This window comes from Aquila chrysaetos, chromosome 1, assembly GCF_900496995.4.
Source record: "Aquila chrysaetos chrysaetos chromosome 1, bAquChr1.4, whole genome shotgun sequence".
Taxonomy (NCBI): Eukaryota; Metazoa; Chordata; class Aves; order Accipitriformes; family Accipitridae; genus Aquila; species Aquila chrysaetos.
Window position 1 is genome coordinate 72,060,290 of NC_044004.1, and position 15,199 is coordinate 72,075,488.

Here is a 15,199-nt window from a genome sequence, read left to right on the forward strand (position 1 = left end):
GGAGATATCACATCGATCCACCGAAACCCTGTAATACTTGGTGTAGTGAAACAGGATTGTCCTTTCACCCTCTTCACTGATCAGAGGAGATGGAGAAATGCCAGTCTGAATTCCTTTGGCTTGTATTCAGCAATGCCTTTGAGTAAGAGTCAGCAAAGCTTGTTTTAAGTTAATGATTGTGCTACACGCAGTCCTCATGGAGAACATGTGCAAGGGATCATGTTCCCCTTTTATGCATATGTCAGCCCTTGAGAAAAGTAGAATGAGATGAATAAAACCACTTCATCAAGATTATTTCTGAGAATTTTCCATTGAGTCATCCCAGTTTCATCTTTCAGAGTTTAAATGATCTATATAGTTGTGTTTTGCCTTCTGCAAATAAATACATATGCAAATGAATGAAGGAAAGGAAAATAATATTTTTGTGACTTGGTGTGGTCACAAAAGAACTATTGTGTTACTTGTTTGTTGTTGCATTTTTTTGTCTTTATTTGTCTATGCTAGGAATAATTCATGTTGTCAAGTGAAAAGACACTGCAATTACTAATCGCCTTAAAAAATGCTGCTGCTTTTTGAAAAGAGAAAAGCAGCATTTGGGCTAAATTCTGACCCTGCATTATAAGTCAGTCCTAGTCACAGCATATTTATTCAGTATTCTCCTTCTCTAGCTATTTTTACAGTAGGAAAAGAAAGACAAGTTTACACAAAAGAACAGAAAGGTAAGTAATATTTTTCTTTTTTTTTTTCTTATCTTTTATTATTATTGTTGTTGCTATTATTATTTCCACTTAAGAAAGGAAGAAATGCTCTGCTGGGCCAGACCAGTGGCCCATCTATCTCAGGACTATTTCTTAGATGTGCCATAGGGAAGGAGACATAAGCCTATGTACTTCCAGCAGTCCAGTCCCCTCCGCTACCTGACATCCAGAACTGTGGTACTCGCTGGTTTAGGACTAGGCAGGAACGTACCCCCTTTTAGTCCGTTTGATGACCTGTTGACCATGAGTTTGTCTAATCTTTAACCTATTGATACCTCTAGACAGGAAACTGGAAATATAAATAACAACTAAAGTGAAAGACTACATTCTTATCATGTTTAAATCAATGCTTTACAATGCAAAGGAAATTATTTAGTAGAATGAACCACTTAAACAATTTTAATATGTTTTATAGAATCACAGAATTTGACCAAATAGCTCTTGATTTACACGTAAGATCTAAACAGACTAGCGTAATTTGCGGTATTCAGATAGGTTTACAATTTATTTTAAAATATAACAGCTATACTATGAGTTTAATCCTCTCAAGAATGCCAGGAATGATAAAACAATCTTAAAATGAAGTATTCATAAGTTTAATTGAAAAGAGTCAAAGTACTTAGCAGCTTGCTGTAGTCTAAGTAAACTGTTTATGCAGTTTCATATAGGCAAGAACTTTGACTCACAAGTCAAGTGAAATGTTTTCAACAAGGTCAAGCAAATTCTTTAACAATTTGATTTTCATAAGGACTCAGTCTCAGTGTAGATGAGAAGTGTGAAAACAAATTACAATTCCTTTTGACAGATGTCTTTGTTTCTGATAATTGCTCTCCCAATATTCTATTTGGGCTACCTGGTAAAATTTCCTTATTCTTAAAGGCAGAGAAGGCGCTAGATGTTCAGTGCTTCAAAGGCAGGTAAAACACGTTAACGCAAAAAAATCTCTTTCAGCAGCCCCCCCAGTGTTTCCGGTACGGCTTGCTTGTGAAGCCCTATTACAAACCTATGGTAATTGTATTGTGCGTGGGCAGTTTTGCCCAGTTTTTCAAAAAGGGTGTTAAAGCATCAAATATAGCTTGCTTCAGGTACCACAGCTACAGAGCACCCCTGAGGCCGTGGGATCTGCACTAATGTTTATCGCTGCATAAGAATAAGACATCCATCTTGATTTTCACTGAATACAGAGTTTTGGAAAATCATTTGACAGGACATTAGGCACGAACTGCTCTACTCAGACATCTCGGTTCATGATTCTGGGTAGCACAGAAGTGCCAAAATGCATTGGTTTTCAGTTGCTGTTATTCATATATGGTTTTGACAATGAAGGCATTATTATATCAGATTTACTCAAGTATCATAATTGGGTGCCTCCTCACTTTACAAAAATTATGTCCTATCAATAACTGTAATGACAGTAAGATTTCACATGGGATATCTGTAGAAAGACATGCGTATTTGACGTTTAAACATAATCTGATGTATTTACAGCCCGTGGTAATTATTGTTATGCTTTTTTTTCAGGGGAAGTAACTGACAGAGCTCATTGCACCTTGACTGTCCCGCAGCCTCCAGGTAGGTCCTTGCTATAGTTTGACAACTGGAACTGTTCTTGAGTCTTGCCTAGCATAAGGGGATTTCTGGAGGAAGGTTTCTCACTGATGACATTCACAGGAAACTGCTACTCAGAAAGGACGAGGCAACTACTAGTTTATCAGAGAAACCTTTGAAAGCTGTGACTAATGGTACTGAAAACTCACATTTAGAAACACATGCATGAGAAAGTTGCAAGCTGGTTTTATATTGCATGAAAGATTTTATGTAGCACTTAATGTAGTACCTATTACTACATGTTCTCCTCTTCATTTTAGCAGGATTAAATCAGCAAGCCTGCAACAAATAGCTCAGATACTGTCTAACTAAACTAATACAGTAAATTCCTGGGAGACTAATATGCCAGAAGTTGACAGTAGCTAATCATATGGTTTTCAGGGAAACATCCTTTTCATTTCATACCCAAAACTTCCAATAGCAAGATGTAGCCAACTTACAGGTATACCAAAAAATGCTTGAACTAGCACTGTTAAGAAATTATTGCTTGTAAAGGCTGAGTAGAACTCTGCTTTCCAATTAAAACAAATTGGTTTAATTATAAATATAATTAATCTGTGTTAGTAATGAAAATAGATCAATAGAATACAAGCTGAGTGCTTAAAAGAATCTTAGGGATTCTTTCAACCCATGTGGGAAATAAAACATTCATATGTAAAAGTTGTTATTGCTGAGTTAGGGCATTATCAGAACTGAGTAATGTAGGTTATACTTGGTATTGAAGCAGAAGGTATCAATAGAAATCATGGTGCTCAAAAATGGCTTAACATTGAGGGTATAAGTCATGCTTAAAAATAATTTTTTTTTTTTTTTTAAGACACTATGTAGAACTGGCATTGAGATGGGACAGTTCTAGACAATCACTTTAAAACAAATATATTTCATACCATATGAAGAAAGCAGAACAATGTAGGCCCTGCATCTCTTCTGCACGCAAATGCCTGTGAATCAAAGCCTTGACTGATGCTCTTTGTGGAGATTAGCCTTCAACAATCCAAGTAAGTTCAAAAGCTCGATACCTCATTCGATATCCTTTTTCATTTTGTTCTTGTATTTATATGCTATCTCACATCTACCTGAAATTGCAAAGACAATATTTTTCTATTACTGTATTCTTTATATGTTCTTTATTCTTTAGGGGTTTAAATTCCAGAAGCTAGAAATGGGAACAGAAAAGAAGCATATGGATGCTAAGAATTTCTGTTTTCACTTGCAGCATCAAAATCTCTTCAAGCAATGCAATAGTGGTGAACCCACAAGATCTGGATTATGAAATATATGTCATATATGTACGCGTATATACGTATACTATCTCTACAGTGGGCAACTTTAGAAGGCGTATGTGCTATCAATGTCTTTGAAGTTGTATCTGCCCTTAAAATATCAACCAAGTCACAATGGTCAAGATTTTCTCAGATTGTTGTTAGGTTACTGAATCCTCATTAGAAACGGATATGCAGGAAGTCAGTCAATTTTTAAAAGCTCTGAAGACTTACTGATTTTTACTGCTTTCAGTATGATTTCAGCTATCACAGAAATTTACCTTTCCAGAGATAACAGCACTCTAGGAAGAGATGTGTACTTTGTACCCTGTAAAGGAAGGAAATTGGGAGCTGTGCTTCCCAGCCAATTTCTTTTACTGGAAACTCCTGGGTTCTCAGCATCTTTTGCTGAAAAGCAGCCTCTTACTTAACTTTATTTACTTCAATTACAAAATCTTGTTGTGTACAAACTTCCATAATCATTGTAGTGTTGCAGTTAATTAAAAAAAAGAAAAGATCTGTGTTCTTTATGTCTGGAAGAGTCCACCTCTTTTACTCACAGAATTCTTCAAGGAAACTGGTACTGGTTTTGTCCACGGCATTGCACATGCTAGGATATATGGTATCACAAACTGTGTGGGTTGGGAAGGAAAAAAGAAGTCTGGGCTACTTTTCATGCTTAATGCCCTGTAAATTTTAATGTATTATATAATTACTTTGTGTCCAGTTTCATTAGTCATTCTGCTCTCTGCATCATATATATCATTGATTTTTAGGTTACCCAGAGAGGTTGTGGCTGCCCCATCCCTGGCAGTGTTCAAGGCCAGCCTGGATGGGGCTTTAAGCAACCTGGTCTAGCAGAAGGTGTCCCTGCCCGTGGCAGGGAGGTTGGAACTAGATGATCTTTAAGGTCCCTTCCAACCCAAACCATGCTATGATTCCCATAAGCTAGAAGTGTACTTTGCTCAGCAGGCAAAATATTGCTACTAAGGATTTTTAACTTTCTGCCAGATCGTTTCTGCTAAATTCTGAAAAAACCCCAACCCTACATACAGGTTTAACCTTAAACACAAGTCTTCTCGTTTTATCCCCAAGTTAAGCGCAGGTCAGTGGCATACATTTCTGCAGTCTTGACAGATGCAGTAGGTGATTCCTTAAACAAACACAAACCTAAGTAGAGGCAATATTTGCACAGATAGCTATCAAGTCAAACAAAATAAGCCCCCATTTCATTACTGAATGCAGTGCAATAAGCACATCCAGCCTCTGAACAGAAACATATTTCTCCTGGTATTTCAGCCTTAGAACATATTGAAGGATCCCCATGGCCAAATAAAGTAAGTTGAAAAACCATGTGTAACGAGAAGCAGGATATTATCCTGTTCGTCACTTTTATGGGGTCACATGCCTTCTAATGTTAAAGCTGGATCATATAGCACTTTAGTCACACAATAAGTAAGTAAACACTGAATCGCCCCTCTTCCTGTCCCTGCTCCTTCCTCCCTGACCCTCAGAGGAACAGTGGAAAGAGCAAAAGAAAGGGAAAAAAGACGACTTACATTTGCTAGGGTTTAGCTTCTGGCAAGAGACATTATAAGGAATTCATTTCCTGGCACATAATTTACATGTCCAGTCCTCCCTCCCACTCCTTTTCTTTCTCCCACCCTTCCCCCCATTCCCCCTCCAAGCTGTCTTCTCGCTCCACAGCCTTTGCCGCAGCTTCCTGCCGTATGTTTGCTTTCTATTTTCATATCCATGGGAAAGGAATCTGCTCTAGCACAAGGCTGCTATCCTGCCTGTGCCCGTGGCGGCTGCCGCTGCCACCTTTAGCTTAGGCCACAGGTATTTGGACTTCATTAAGTGACGGTGAAGCATCGAGCAAATGACAGTCATTAAATTTTAGCAGAGTCAGCTGGAGAAATCTCCTCTTCTCTTTCAGGTTTTTGCTTTCTGCTAGCAAGCTCCAGACAAACTAAAATAATTTTCAATTTTAAATATTTAATCTAAATCCTGTTTTAGGGTTTTATTTTGGGGAAAAGACAGTCATGTCCCTCTTGCTCATTAAAGGGCTCTCTGTTGTGTATCTTTGATGCTGCTTTGGGCAGCTCTGCTACTTTGATCCTCTTAGAAATAGGCTCATTACAACATCCACCTCACAGAGTAACACTTCAAAGAGCTTTGCAAAGGACAAAGGGAGGAATTTAGAAACAGAGCCAAGTGGCTCTCAAGTATCTTGACTAAATTAACTTTGTATTAAGAGTTACTGGCCCAGTTGCAATTTTGAGAGAAGGAAACAAAGAAGTAACTCTGTGTGCTTCTTTCATGTATTTTATATCAAATTAATAAACACACTTGAAATCTTCTAGGATTCTCTGCCATAACTTCTGCTAAACTAAGCAGAAACCACAGCTGTCACATCAAACTTACAGTTGCTTTGGAGTTGCTAAAAAGGCGGATTGACGTTACTACTTGATTTATATTGTCAGAACGATAGAGCCAACGTTAATCAACCAGTGAGATTAACAGAGGAAATAGGCAGTTCTCAAAATCATTATCTCCAGAAACAGTGGTAACCATGTACATTTTCAGCACTCTTAAGTCTATCATAGCTGTAATGATTAGTATTATTGGTCATTCTCCAATCTAATTTCATTACTTCTGGCATGTTTGACTTAGGACTTCAGTTAGGAAGTCATTACCATTACAATCTATTATTTGCACTATGTGCTTTCAGCACAAATCATGGTGCTAGGTGCTGTACAAATACAAGCTACTTAAGCTGCCTTGTCCCAGAGAAACTACAGCGCCAATTAGAGAGCTCAGCTCACTCCCCTGAGTGTCATAGTCGCGCTGCCTAACAGGAGAGGGCAAAGCAGTCTAGCCCTTGTGCATGATGATGAGCTTCACCCTCAGGTCATATTGCCACAATCTCTGCCATGAGAAGGGTTTTTTTTTTCTGAAATATCAGAAGACCCTAGTTTAAGTAGTAATGATTCTTGACATAAACCCTTTGCATGTGCTATAAGTCAAATGCAGATGTCATTCATTACTCTAACTGCTGGAACAGCCTTTGAAAACACGTATATTGGTCTCTCTCAAAGCCAGCACAAGGACAAGACAAGTTCATTTGAAAATTCTGATTTTATTATTTATTCTATTTATTCTGCCTTTTGAACACCTTGACCAGAAGGTTTTCTGAACAAATCAGAGCATCATTTGTCTGAGGTCCCAGTAACATAATTTAATCCTGGCAATACTTATTTAGGCTTGAGCCATTCTTAGTTTAGACAATTCCCCTTTAACTAGCAGGTGTTTTACAGCACCTAGTATTACAATGCAAGTTGTGCCTTCTACTGTGAAAGCATAGTAAGCGTGGAATAAACAGAGAAAAACCACCAGGAAGCCTGCACTTCTTAGGTGCCAGGATGGAAGGTGCAGATGGCTGCCATTCATCAGGCCTAGACCATATTCACTCTGTGATTTATTGCTCTACGAAAACTGCCATAGTCCCTTGCCCACAAATACTTCTACTCTATCTTCCTAGCAATCCTTAAAATGTACTTACTTACTTATGTGTCTCCTTGAACCATGCATTTCCCTCTTGCAGAGAGCTATCAGTGAATTTAAGCAATGAGCTATGATTTTACTGGGGAAAAAAGAGATAGGGCTGTATAAACATTTGCTAATACACAAAATTTCTTTCAAAATAAAGAAAATCAGAGTTTGTATACATTTGGTCCACCCACATGTATTTCTTGTGAAGTGTGAATTCAGTGCTAATATAATTTCAAATTCTTCTTCATCTGGGTTGAACAGGACTCTCAGGATTTCCAGTCTGGTAAAGGAAAACAGAGAATGAAAACATGATTTGGGTTGATCCCGAACGTGACTAACTTTGAGGCAGAGCATTTGGGGAGCAACAATGAAGCTATTCATTGGCGTATTTATTCCACTTATTAAGGAATCTACTTCCCAGCCACTCCAGCCAATATCAGCCTACCCAACTGAAAGATATGTTGATCAATCAACTGCTTCAATTTAGTGAACAATTTGTTCTCTGCTGTTAAACGTGTTAAATTGGAGATTAAGCATCACTACCATTTCACTCTTAATATGTCCTATAGCTGCAGCATTCGCCTCAGCAGCAACTCTCACTCTCTGGTTCCCATCTTCCAGGTTATCATTTAAATCTTTAATCTAAGATTCTAAAGAAAATATGGACAAGCTGATTATTTCATTTGCAATCTGTATTGCGAATTGCACCTAACTCCATAAGCACTTCTTTCATATTTTCTGCTAGTCCTTCTGTCCATTATTTGATATTCTGTTCTCATAGGATTTCTTGCAAATAATATTGTGAGATAGCTGCATTACATTCCATATATCCTTCTTGTGGTAGTTAAAGTAATCACATCGTGATTGCTCTCCGAGATGTCTGTTCTTAGAAGTAAATTCTGGGACATATGTAATCAGTCTGCCTTTTAAATTTTGTCTGAGAAACCCAAATATGCTTTGCAAGTGTTGTCTTAATTCTGTTAAATTCTGCTCACCTCTGATTATTCTGAGGGTTGTAGCTTTTTTCCCCACCCAGCGCAATAGGTAGAGGGTCCACTTGTTTACTCATCGTTACTTCAAAGTACATCATTCTGTTTGGACCTCTCCTCTGAGCCCCTCGAACAAGTCAGAAGTTTGTTTCATTTCTTCCTAGTATGGCTGATACGTGGTGCTTCTAGCTCTCCTTAGGCTGGAATGACAGCTCACCTTAACGTTCTCCTCATCCATTTTACAACTCCAGCAATGACATAGAAGTTCTTTCCAGCATCCTCTGATTTGGCAGTTAGGACAGCATCCAATGTCTAAAACATCATTAGCTTAGTAAAAGGCAGGGAGAAATCCTATCCATTTCATAAATAAGAAAGCTACAATAAAGAGGGCTGAGAGTCGGTTTCCACTGATGGACTGCCCAGCCTCCTTGGAGGTTACTCTAGGGTGGAGTTAGAGAGTTGCTGCTGAGACCCTGGAGAGTCGCGTTCTGTCCTGGACATGATACCTCAATGTGATACTTTAACTTTCTTTTGTATTTTTCTCTTTAAGACAAACCATTTTAAAATCAGCCTTCTTTCTGATAATCGCAGCCTTCTGTTCAGAAGGCTGCTTAACCTTTATACTTCAGTGATAAGTCTGGAGAATCTGCCTGGCATAGGCAGAACCTGTACCAGAAGTTAGGAGTGTAAGAGTGCAGGCACCTGCAGTGTAACCTAGTTATGTCTGCATGTACATGCAGCTTAGGTCCTTGCATGTTGAGTAAATGGGAAAACCTTGATTTGTCCATGTTAGTCTTGCTTTGGACATCGATTACTGCTATGTCTGGAAGATAAGGCAACCGTATAAAGAGATCAATCTTCCTTCTTCAAACAGCAGAACTGTCTACTGCGTGGTGTGTGGACTCTGGGATCAAGTCTTTCCTTCAGGAGAATTGTCTTTACGTAGAGTAGCAGTTCCCTGTTCCTAGTGTACTTGATCTCTGAAGATTTCTTTCCCAAAGCAAAGGCCAGGCTATAATGCAATTTCCTAAAACTTTCCCACTTTTATTCTGTCACCGGCCAGAAAGATTATGGGCACTGATAGCAAGTCTCAACAGCAATATTTTCTCCACCAGTATATCGCTGACAGAGCCAAATGGCCCAAGCAGTGACAGAGCCCTTTCATAACAGCAGTTGTTCCTCACTGTTTCACTCGCTTTTGTATTGGCACAGTCATGCTGTCAACAGTGTGGTTTTGATATAGCAGGGCCCTAATACAGTGATCGTTATGACCTTTTGTGTAGAAAGGTATTCCTTTCTCTGACTGTGCCTAAGCAAAGCTAGAAAGCTTGAGATGTTCTTCTACTCTTGAACTGACCTTTGTCATTTCTGTCTCTAAATCCGTGGTGTGTCTTTTCACAAGAAACTCAGAAGTGTTTGAACAGAATACTGACAACTTGCCTTGAGGAAATAAACTTTTGTAATTAAGCTCCTGGAAAAACCTCTTTTAGGGCAGTTGGAGGTTTACTGTCCTCTGATAGGCTACATACTGTCTTAAGGGTGATTCTTTCAAAGTCAACTCTTCCTCTAAATTTCTCACCGTTTTTAACACAGTTGACTGTTAGGCAGTGAAATATTGGTTTCAATTCATATCTTAGCTCTTCTCAGTTCTTCCCCCCAAGGTAGACCCTAATCTATATTTCAGCTTCCGTTTAATATCTGTTTCAGGTATAGCCTTATGGAGAAATAGACTGAATTTTACAAAGTTGTTAGCATACCCAAAGAAACATCCATGCACAGGATATGAAGAAACCCAGCTTTTACTGATCGCGTTGGTTGGCTCGTAATATTCAAAAGCTATCTGCCATGTCCAAGCAAGTAAGATTTTCCTTGGAAATATTAGGCCTTGTATTTCACTATCTATTCCATTCTCCTACTTCTCTATCTATTTCACTGTCGACTGAAGAAGATCCTGTTAGGACAAATCATACTCTGTTTTAAAATCTGCTTACTTGAAAGCTGAGTTTAGCGCTTGTACCATTTTATTCTATCCTCTTTTGAGCAATGTAACAGCCTCTGTAACAGATTCAAAAGCAGCCAGTAGTGGCTTATATCGCATTATTAACAAATCCTCTGATTTGCTGGGAATCTTGATCACGTATGAGTTTTTGAAAAAGTATGCTATTTGCAGCTGCTGTCCTTTGGACAGCTTTTCTTCTCCTTCAGTCCCTGTTATAAAGATGGGTAGATTCCTCACACATACCTGCTTTAATTGTGAAGCACCCTGACCAGCACTATGAGTGCATCTAATTCATCATGCAATGTCCTGGAATGTTATCCTTCTACAACATATAAATATATTTCTATTTTTAAGACAATTTATCACTTCCATATAAGGAGAAATTGAATCCTAACACATTTCTCAAAATCGTGACATATTTCTGGAAGACTGTTGCCTAACTAGACTTTTCAGTTCATAGTAAGTTTCTCTCTCAAAATCTTAGGTTTATCAACTTCTGCAATTTTCAAAAGCTCAGAGGAATTCATAGCGATAGGAATACATTAATGAACTTGGACTGCTTTCTTATGGGAATGTAGTTTTTCTATTTGTTTAGTTTCTGAGGAAAAAACCCCACTTATTTTTATCGGGGAAGCAAAGAAATCAGAGGCAACTGTAAAAGAGAAATAATGGAAAGGGCTGACAAGGTGGGATTGGAGGGAAAGGAATGTGCTAGGCTTTTTTCTGTCTTTAGTGACAGCTAGTCCTCATTTTACCCCAAAACAACTACTCGTGTTTTCATGGTGAACTACATTCCCTTGTTCCTTTATGGCAGAAATAAAACCCAATGATCTGAGTTCTTTTCCAAGAAAAAGACTAAAAGGTACGGTTTTTTTCTTTGATAAAATGTTATTCTAAAGGTCTCTAGATAAATAGATATCATAAGCAACCTAATATTTCTTGCATCGTATGCAGGCTAGTTTCTAAATGGACTAGATGATCACTGTAGGTCCCTTCCAACTGAATTATTCTATTCTAAAATATCTTGAGAGTTGATACCATGCAACAGTATCTAGGTATTTGTGTTTACTACAGAATTCTGTAGCAGTAGCAGATAGATTCATCTCCCGTCCATACCTTTTATAGGTTTCCACAGCAGAAAGACTTTTTTTGCTTATCTTAATTGCACACATTTAATAGAGAAAGGCTCTTATTTTAAATACAACTTGTAATTTTTGAAAAAATGTATTTTAACACTTATTAGTTTAAGAAGAAGCATACTGAAGTATTCATTTTTACTGACAACAAAGTCAAAATTAATCCTTTGGCAGGATGACAGATTCCACTCACAAATGTAGTCTAAAGCTTCTGTATGGATTTCTCTACTGAAATTATCAATCATATTTCCTAATCTATGGATCATTTGAACATCTAAGGCAAATGAACCTAGACAGATCCATAAAAATGGAATTTCAAAATTATATCTGCAACATGGGCTTATCAAGATTATATACACTGAGTGAATGCATTGTGCATAGCTGGCTATTTTCTCAATACAAGAACACAGGTAAGCATCTTGTGGCTGGTGTAATTAATGTATAAATATGGAATTCTCTAGTAATTAAGAATTAATTTTTGTCTATGAATTCATGATTCTTTTGTGTTCATGCAGCTTGGGACAGGCAGAAGGTTGTTAACCTGCTAAGGTGTGTGAAATGGGGTAGCTTACATCATCTGGGGTTACTGTGCTATCTGCATGGTCATTAAGGAATGGATGAGATAGTTGAGCTTGATGAGACGGTACCTTCTGTGGCTGGTCCTGCTGCCGCCTGTAAGACCTCCAGGTTCCTCTGACTACTATGGGGTCAACAGAGCAATCACTGTGCCAGGCACTAGACAAAAAGTCAGACAGCTTCTTTCTGCAAGATGAAAAATGAGATGGCAGAGTTCAGTGATTAAGGCCGTGGTCAAATTGATTAATGTGACCAAACTGAGACACTAAACTGACCAGACATAATTCACAAACTAGTATTACTCCAGATAACATGACAAAGCACTCTGGCCCAGGGAGATCTATTTTTGATGTACTGGCATCTGAACAAGAAAACTGAAATTAATAGTCACATAATTTGTTTCCCTGCTCCCACCCCTCTTAAATTATTGGGCAGGGCTCATGGGACAGCCCAGAGGCTTAATGCCAAGGCTGATGAAAACTGACCCATTTCAGTTTGCATGTGACTGGCAAGATGAATTTTAGAGAAACTGTGGCAAAAAGCCTCACGTTTCCACTGATGACTGCTCTCCAATTGATCTCTCAAAGACAGCAGATGGGAAACAGAGTAAAGCTTTTATAATACAGTGGAGCAGAGAGGGACATTTCCAAACCAAATAAGTAAAAAGACGAAAGCATAGCAAAGAGCACCTTTATAAATGTGGGTAACAAAGGACTATGAACTCAGCTATCAAAATGAAGCTTTCTTTTTCTATCTTTTTGCGATCACCAGCGCTGTTATCAGCCATATAGTGAACGGTACCTCACTAAATGCGAAGGAAATTCACGCCTGATCTACACATTGACTGCAAGTACATTGGTAGAGTGAGACACCAGGGTTTTTTATCAATTTAACGAAAGTGTGAGGTAAATACACTGGGTTTGAGGTATTGATATATTCCTTTTTCTAACATTATGTAGAAAGTAAATTGATCTCATCAGTGTTAAAAGTGTGATTTAGAGTCATCTCTGAGCAACGCATATGTAGCCTTCTTCTAGCAGCTTCAGTCTCAAAACCATATAATTATTATTGCTGAAGGCCGGGCACAAGCTAATATGCTCTGCCTCCACAATTTCTGGACTGAAACTGTTGCTGGGGGAACAGATATATCTTTTTCTGTCTGCATAAATCTGATACAAAGTAATTATATTGGGCTTTACATCAGCTTAGCTAAATTGATTCATAATTTAAATCAATGCAAGATGTTAGAAGTGGTCCTAGGTTTCAGAAACAAAGGTTTCTTACAATGCTTGCTTATGGCCATGGAGCAGCAGGCTAGGTATGGAAGGCCACCATACTTATAAGTGACCATTGTGAATTAAACTCAGGTGAAAACAGCTCAAAAATGCTGTCCATCATTTGCTAAGTCTCATTTGCACAAGGATAATAATAATTTTCTGAAGTGGTACCACGTTACTATTACACTGTTTGTTGCCAGCCAACAAATTGTTTGTTGCCCCCCCCCCCCCCCTTTTTTTTTTTCCTTTTCTCCTAAAAAGCAGATTTTTAATGGCGGTTTCTGCCTGGAAAATTTTGTCCTTTAGACAAAATGGTGTCGTCTTTCTCTCCTTAGCAGCTACAGCTGCAAACACTGTTCACTAACTAAACTAAAGTATTTTCCAGGCAAGAAGACAGGTATGTAGATGGTACAAGCTGGCAATTTGCAGGTATTAGCTGGCAATACCTGAAGTGGTTTCTAAGAGTCAGCTGTGAAATAATTTGCAGGCTAGTGACTTCTCTGTATGTATATATGTCTATATGATATTTTCTTTCTGGCAGACCCACTGTTCTGCCCACCTTGTGTAGCTGCATTTGTGACATACACAATGTAATATTCCATTTCTCACCAGTTTAAACGTGGGCTGAGCCCTGCACTAATGATGGCTGTATAGCTGCTAGGCAGCTCACAAACAGACTGAACTCGGGCTTTTTTAAAGCCGAGTCAGACAGCACTCACATGGGCCTGCAAAACTCTATATAGGATTTAACCTTCATTATGTCAAAGGGGCCTTTGAATATTCATTTCTTTTCGGAAATAATGGTTCTGAAAGTTCCCAGCATTGGCTATATGGTAACGTTTTGCTCCCACTAGTTTCACCTATAAGGATGAAGGTCAGGATCGAGTGGATGAGTTGATTGTAGCACAATGTAATGTCTACTGGCCTATTTTTACCCTCAGAAGGAGCTAGAACCCTCTATTCACATTTTATATTCATTTATGCCTATTTGCTAAGTAATTCTTTTCTTCTTCATCTTTCTATACCCTGACACCTTAATCTTGCTGACATCTTACAATAGTTAATGAGAAACAGCTCCCTGTCTTTTCGTTGCTCACTTTCCCTCTCTTAATGCTAAGACATCGAATGATAGTTTACATTGCAAGACTTGAAAATGTTGTGTTGTACTTCTCTTTTGAAGAATACATATATATTAACAGGGCTCAAACCAAGAGCAATAATGACAGCCTTATAAACATGATTACTAGCTGAGACACAAGTACAGACACTCTCTTGAATATATCACCTAGGTATTATTTTCAGCTCCAGACCTGAAAGCAATTTCCATATTTTATAGACAAAAACATGACATCTAGCTCTAGGAGAAGCACAACCGATCTAATATCTTTGGAAACACAATACTTCTTCTAAATAACACTGTTTCAGGGATACCTATAAACTCTCTGTCATGAGGGTATTTCACTAATTCCAGTTCCTTTCAAGTCCATCATCTACTTAAGACATGCAAATACTTTTAACAAGCAAGATCTCTGGCTCTCAAGAGACAAGGTGTTCTGAGAAAACAAACAATCAAACTCTGTTAAGCTAGTGCTCAAGACCTAATGTAATTAACATTGAAAGAAAAACAAAACCAACAAGGGGTTGAATTTGTTCTTAATATATTTTCAAAAATCTGGATAAGAAAATCCAAGTGGCTGGATAAACCATAAGGTACTGTTTATGCTATTAATGTGAAAGAAAGAATTAAGCAAGTAGGCAGGTTGCGCTCACGGTACTCTCAGCAGAGACGGCTGCGTGGGTCTCTTCCTCGGTTTCTCTCCATGTGCTGAAATCATGACAGGCGTATTAGGAGAATTATTGATTAAGCCACTGCGGAGCTGAAAAGATGTTACCTGTACACCAGGTACACCTTGTCTTTTCATGCCAGGTTAACTGCTCTATGACTGAAATAAAGAATGTTTTGTTAAAAGAAATCCTCAGGTCAAGGGAACTACTCTTTTTATTTGAGCAGACTGTTGGCTTATGCTAGTGTGCCGCAT

At 38.3% G+C, this 15,199-nt stretch overlaps 1 long non-coding RNA gene across 1 annotated transcript; it reads left to right on the forward strand.

Moving 5' to 3' along the window:
• Positions 1 to 623: 623 nt before the first annotated feature.
• On the forward strand, positions 624 to 3,368 carry LOC115346163. The gene is made up of 3 exons (XR_003925041.1): positions 624 to 719; positions 2,280 to 2,330; positions 3,184 to 3,368. It is a non-coding gene; the product is annotated as an uncharacterized LOC115346163 (long non-coding RNA).
• Positions 3,369 to 15,199: the final 11,831 nt, after the last annotated feature.